General features: G+C 47.0%; 1 non-coding gene across 1 annotated transcript; it reads left to right on the forward strand.

Moving 5' to 3' along the window:
* Positions 1–5,311: 5,311 nt before the first annotated feature.
* TRNAS-CGA (transfer RNA serine (anticodon CGA)) lies at positions 5,312–5,385 on the forward strand. The gene has a single exon. It is a non-coding gene; the product is annotated as a tRNA-Ser (tRNA).
* The last annotated feature ends 1,087 nt before the right edge of the window (positions 5,386–6,472 follow it).

Here is a 6,472-nt window from a genome sequence, read left to right on the forward strand (position 1 = left end):
CGCACAGTTTTCGCCCTCGCCGTTAGATGAAGTTCCACGTCACACTTGCGGTATTACAGGACGTGCTGCGTCCACCGCTCAGGACGGGGGTGGCGCTGCTGAACACTCTCAAGGTTCGCTTACACGAAAAACATAAAACCCACGAAAGAAGCAGATTGGACAGCTGTTGCCGTAGCTCAGTTGGTAAGAGCAGCGGACGCGATATTCGGAGGTCGAGGGTTCGTACGCCACCGGAGGCATGGTTATTTTTTCTGCTGGTTTATAAGAATTTTCTTTAAACCAATTGATTGGCTTTAGAAATGAAAAAAAGAAAGCATTCCCCTATGCACTTTGGTTTCGGTGACTGTTGGCTTCCTTAATATGTTTGTCAAACCAGCCCCTCATTTCATTTGCCTTGTCTGCTAATAGCTTAACGGGGGTCTCATTTCTGCCAGTCTTGATGCTATAGGTAGTGTAACAGCGCTCTCGCAGTTTCCGCCCTCGCCGTTAGATGACGTTCTAAATCACACTTGTGGCATTACAGGACGTGCTACGTCCACCGCTATGGACGAGCGTTGCGCTGTTGAACACTCTAGAGGTTCGCTTACACGCAAAACATAAATACCCATGAAAGCAGCAGATTAGACAGCCGTCGCCGTAGCTCAGTTGGTGAGAGCACCGGACGCGACATTCGGAGGTCGTGGGTTCGGATCCCACCGGCGGCATGGTTGCTTTTCTCTGCTCGTTTATAAGTAATTTTCTTTAAACCAATTTATTGGCATTAGTAATTAAAAAACATAGATAACATTCCCCTATGCACCTAGGTTTCGGTGACTGTTGGCTTCCTTAATATGTTTGTCAAACGAGCCCCTCATTTCACTTGCCTTGTATGCTAATAACATAACGAGTGTCTCGGTTCTGGCAGTCTTGATGCCATAGGTAGCATAAGAGGGCTCTCGCACAGTTTCCGCAATCGCCATTAGATGACGTTCTACGTCACACTTGCGGTATTACAGGACATGCTACGTCCACCGCTATGGACGAGGGTGGCGCTGGTGAACACTCTCAAGGTTTGCTTACACGCAAAACATAAATACCCACGAAAGCAGTAGATTGGACACCCGTCGCCGTAGCTCAATTGGTAGGAGCACCGGACGCAACAATCGGAGGTCGTGGGTTCGGATCCAACCGGCGGCATGGTTGTTTTTTCTGCTCGTTTATAAGTAATTTTCTTTAAACCAAATGTTCGGCGTTAGAAATTAAAAAAAAAAGAAAACATTACCCTATGCACCTTGGATTCGGTGACTGTTCGCTTCCTTAATATGTTTGTCAACCGAGCCACTCATTTCATTTGCCATGTCTGCTAATAGTGTAACGGGGGTCTCGGTTCTGGCAGTCTTGATGCCATAGGTAGCATAAGAGGGCTCTCGCACAGTTTCCGCCCTCACCGTTAGATGAAGTTCTACGTCACACTTGCGGTATTACAGGACGTACTACGTCCACCGCTCTGGACGAGGGTGGCGCTGCTGAACACTCTCAAGGTTCGCTTACACGAAAAACATAAAACCCACGAAAGCAGCAGATTGGACAGCTGTGGCCGTAGCTCAGTTGGTAAGAGCAGCGGACGCGATATTCGGAGGTCGAGGGTTCGTATGCCACCGGAGGCATGGTTATTTTTTCTGCTGGTGTATAAGAATTTTCTTTAAACCAATTGATTGGCTTTAGAAATGAAAAAAAGAAAGCATTCCCCTATGCACTTTGGTTTCGGTGACTGTTGGCTTCCTTAATATGTTTGTCAAACCAGCCCCTCATTTCATTTGCCTTGTCTGCTAATAGCTTAACGGGGGTCTCATTTCTGCCAGTCTTGATGCTATAGGTAGTATAACAGCGCTCTCGCAGTTTCCGCCCTCGCCGTTAGATGACGTTCTAAATCACACTTGTGGCATTACAGGACGTGCTACGTCCACCGCTATGGACGAGCGTTGCGCTGTTGAACACTCTAGAGGTTCGCTTACACGCAAAACATAAATACCCATGAATGCAGCAGATTAGACAGCCGTCGCCGTAGCTCAGTTGGTGAGAGCACCGGACGCGATATTCGGAGGTCGTGGGTTCGGATCCCACCGGCGGCATGGTTGTTTTTCTCTGCTCGTTTATAAGTAATTTTCTTTAAACCAATTGATTGGCATTAGTAATTAAAAAAATAGATAACATTCCCCTATGCACCTAGGTTTCGGTGACTGTTGGCTTCCTTAATATGTTTGTCAAACGAGCCCCTCATTTCATTTGCCTTGTCTGCTAATAGTGTAACGGAGGTCTCGGTTCTGGCAGTCTTGATGCCATAGGTAGCATAAGAGGGCTCTCGCACAGTTTCCGCCCTCGCCATTAGATGACGTTCTACGTCACACTTGCGGTATTACAGGACGTGTTACGTCCACCGCTATGGAAGAGGGTGGCGCTGGTGAACACTCTCAAGGTTCGCTTACACAGGAAACATAAATACCCAAGAAAGCAGCAGATTGGACAGCCGTCGCCGTAGATCAGTTGGTAAGAGCACCGAACGCGATATTCGGAGGTCGTGGGTTCGGATCCCACCGGCGGCATGGCTGTTTTTTCTGCTCGTTTATAAGTAATTTTCTTTAAACCAATTGATTATTAGAAATTAAAAAAAAGAAAATATTACCCTATGCACCTTGGTTTCGGTTACTGTTCGCTTCCTTAATATGTTTGTCAACCGAGCCACTCATTTCATTTGCCTTGTCTGCTAATAGTGTAACGGGGGTCTCGGTTCTGGCAGTCTTGATGCCATAGGTAGCATAAGAGGGCTCTCGCACAGTTTCCGCCCTCACCGTTAGATGAAGTTCTACGTCACACTTGCGGTATTACAGGACGTACTACGTCCACCGCTCTGGACGAGGGTGGCGGTGCTGAACACTCTCAAGGTTCGCTTACATGCAAAACATAACTACACACGAAAGCAGCAGATCGGACAGCCGTCACCGAAGCTCTGTTGGTGAGAGCACCGGACGCGATATATGGAGGCCGTGGGTTCGGATCCCACCGGCGGCATGGTTGTTTTTTCTGCTCGTTTATAAGTAATTTTCTTTAAACCAATTGATCGGCATTAGAAATTGAAAAAAATAGAAAACTTTCCCCTATGCATCTTGGTTTCGGTGACTGTTGGCTTCCTTATTATGTTAGTCAAACGAGCCCCTCATTTCATTTGCCTTGTCTGCCTATAGCGTAACGGGGGTCTCGGTTCTGGGAGTCTTGATGCTATATGTAGCATAAGAGGGCTCTCGCACAGTTTTCGCCCTCGCCGTTAGATGAAGTTCCACGTCACACTTGCGGTATTACAGGACGTGCTGCGTCCACCGCTCAGGACGGGGGTGGCGCTGCTGAACACTCTCAAGGTTCGCTTACACGAAAAACATAAAACCCACGAAAGAAGCAGATTGGACAGCTGTTGCCGTAGCTCAGTTGGTAAGAGCAGCGGACGCGATATTCGGAGGTCGAGGGTTCGTACGCCACCGGAGGCATGGTTATTTTTTCTGCTGGTTTATAAGAATTTTCTTTAAACCAATTGATTGGCTTTAGAAATGAAAAAAAGAAAGCATTCCCCTATGCACTTTGGTTTCGGTGACTGTTGGCTTCCTTAATATGTTTGTCAAACCAGCCGCTCATTTCATTTGCCTTGTCTGCTAATAGCTTAACGGGGGTCTCATTTCTGCCAGTCTTGATGCTATAGGGAGTATAACAGCGCTCTCGCAGTTTCCGCCCTCGCCGTTAGATGACGTTCTAAATCACACTTGTGGCATTACAGGACGTGCTACGTCCACCGCTATGGACGAGCGTTGCGCTGTTGAACACTCTAGAGGTTCCCTTACACGCAAAACATATATACCCACGAAAGCAGGAGATTGGACATCTGTTGCCGTAGCTCAGTTGGTGAGAGCACCGGACGCGATATTCGGAGGTCGTGGGTTCGGATCCCACCGGCGGCATGGTTGTTTTTCTCTGCTCGTTTATAAGTAATTTTCTTTAAACCAATTGATTGGCATTAGTAATTAAAAAAATAGATAACATTCCCCTATGCACCTAGGTTTCGGTGACTGTTGGCTTCCTTAATATGTTTGTCAAACGAGCCCCTCATTTCATTTGCCTTGTCTGCTAATAGTGTAACGGAGGTCTCGGTTCTGGCAGTCTTGATGCCATAGGTAGCATAAGAGGGCTCTCGCACAGTTTCCGCCCTCGCCATTAGATGACGTTCTACGTCACACTTGCGGTATTACAGGACGTGTTACGTCCACCGCTATGGAAGAGGGTGGCGCTGGTGAACACTCTCAAGGTTCGCTTACACAGGAAACATAAATACCCAAGAAAGCAGCAGATTGGACAGCCGTCGCCGTAGATCAGTTGGTAAGAGCACCGAACGCGATATTCGGAGGTCGTGGGTTCGGATCCCACCGGCGGCATGGCTGTTTTTTCTGCTCGTTTATAAGTAATTTTCTTTAAACCAATTGATTATTAGAAATTAAAAAAAAAGAAAATATTACCCTATGCACCTTGGTTTCGGTTACTGTTCGCTTCCTTAATATGTTTGTCAACCGAGCCACTCATTTCATTTGCCTTGTCTGCTAATAGTGTAACGGGGGTCTCGGTTCTGGCAGTCTTGATGCCATAGATAGCATAAGAGGGCTCTCGCACAGTTTCCGCCCTCACCGTTAGATGAAGTTCTACGTCACACTTGCGGTATTACAGGACGTACTACGTCCTCCGCTATGGACGAAGGTGGCGCTGGTGAAAACTCTCAAGGTTCGCTTATATGCAAAACATAACTACACACGAAAGCAGCAGATCGGACAGCTGTTGCCGTAGCTCAGTTGGTACGAGCAGCGGACGCGATATTCGGAGGTAGAGGGTTCGTACGCCACCGGTGGCATGGTTATTTTTTTCTGCTGGTTTATAAGAATTTTCTTTAAACACATTGATTGGCTATAGAAATGAAAAAAAGAAAGCATTCCCCTATGCACTTTGGTTTCGGTGACTGTTGGCTTCCTTAATATGTTTGTCAAACCAGCCCCTCATTTCATTTGCCTTGTCTGCTAATAGCTTAACGGGGGTCTCATTTCTGCCAATCTTGATGCTATAGGTAGTGTAACAGCGCTCTCGCAGTTTCCGCCCTCGCCGTTAGATGACGTTCTAAATCACACTTGCGGCATTACAGGACGTGCTACGTCCACCGCTATGGACGAGCGTTGCGCTGTTGAACACTCTCGAGGTTCGCTTACACGCAAAACATAAATACCCATGAAAGCAGCAGATTAGACCCGTCGCCGTAGCTCAGTTGGTGAGAGCACCGGACGCGATATTCGGAGGTCGTGGGTTCGAATCCCACCGGCGGCATGGTTGCTTTTCTCTGCTCGTTTATAAGTAATTTTCTTTAAACCAATTTATTGGCATTAGTAATTAAAAAAAATAGATAACATTCCCCTATGCACCTAGGTTTCGGTGACTGTTGGCTTCCTTAATATGTTTGTCAAACGAGCCCCTCATTTCATTTGCCATGTCTGCTAATAGCTTAACAGGGGTCTCATTTCTGCCAGTCTTGATGCTATAGATAGTATAACAGCGCTCTCGCAGTTTCCGCCCTCGCCGTTAGATGACGTTCTAAATCACACTTGTGGCATTACAGGACGTGCTACGTCCACCGCTATCGACGAGCGTTGCGCTGTTGAACACTCTAGAGGTTCGCTTACACGCAAAACATAAATACCCATGAAAGCAGCAGATTAGACAGCCGTCGCCGTAGCTCAGTTGGTGAGAGCACCGGACGCGATATTCGGAGGTCGTGGGTTCGGATCCCACCGGCGGCATGGTTGTTTTTCTGCTCGTTTATAAGTAATTTTCTTTAAACCAATTGATTATTAGAAATTTAAAAAAAAAGAAAATATTACCCTATGCACCTTGGTTTCGGTGACTGTTCGCTTCCTTAATATGTTTGTCAACCGAGCCACTCATTTCATTTGCCTTGTCTGCTAATAGTGTAACGGGGGTCTCGGTTCTGGCAGTCTTGATGCCATAGGTAGCATAAGAGGGCTCTCGCACAGTTTCCGCCCTCACCGTTAGATGAAGTTCTACGTCACACTTGCGGTATTACAGGACGTACTACGTCCACCGCTCTGGACGAGGGTGGCGCTGCTGAACGCTCTCAAGGTTCGCTTACACGAAAAACATAAAACCCACGAAAGCAGCAGATTGGACAGCTGTTGCCGTAGCTCAGTTGGTAAGAGCAGCGGACGCGATATTCGGAGGTCGAGGGTTCGTACGCCACCGGAGGCATGGTTATTTTTTCTGTTGGTTTATAAGAATTTTCTTTAAACCAATTGATTGGCTTTAGAAATGAAAAAAAGAAAGCATTCCCCTATGCACTTTGGTTTCGGTGACTGTTGGCTTCCTTAATATGTTTGTCAAACCAGCCCCTCATTTCATT

Source organism: Amblyomma americanum, chromosome 1 (assembly GCF_052857255.1).
Source record: "Amblyomma americanum isolate KBUSLIRL-KWMA chromosome 1, ASM5285725v1, whole genome shotgun sequence".
NCBI lineage: Eukaryota > Metazoa > Arthropoda > Arachnida > Ixodida > Ixodidae > Amblyomma > Amblyomma americanum.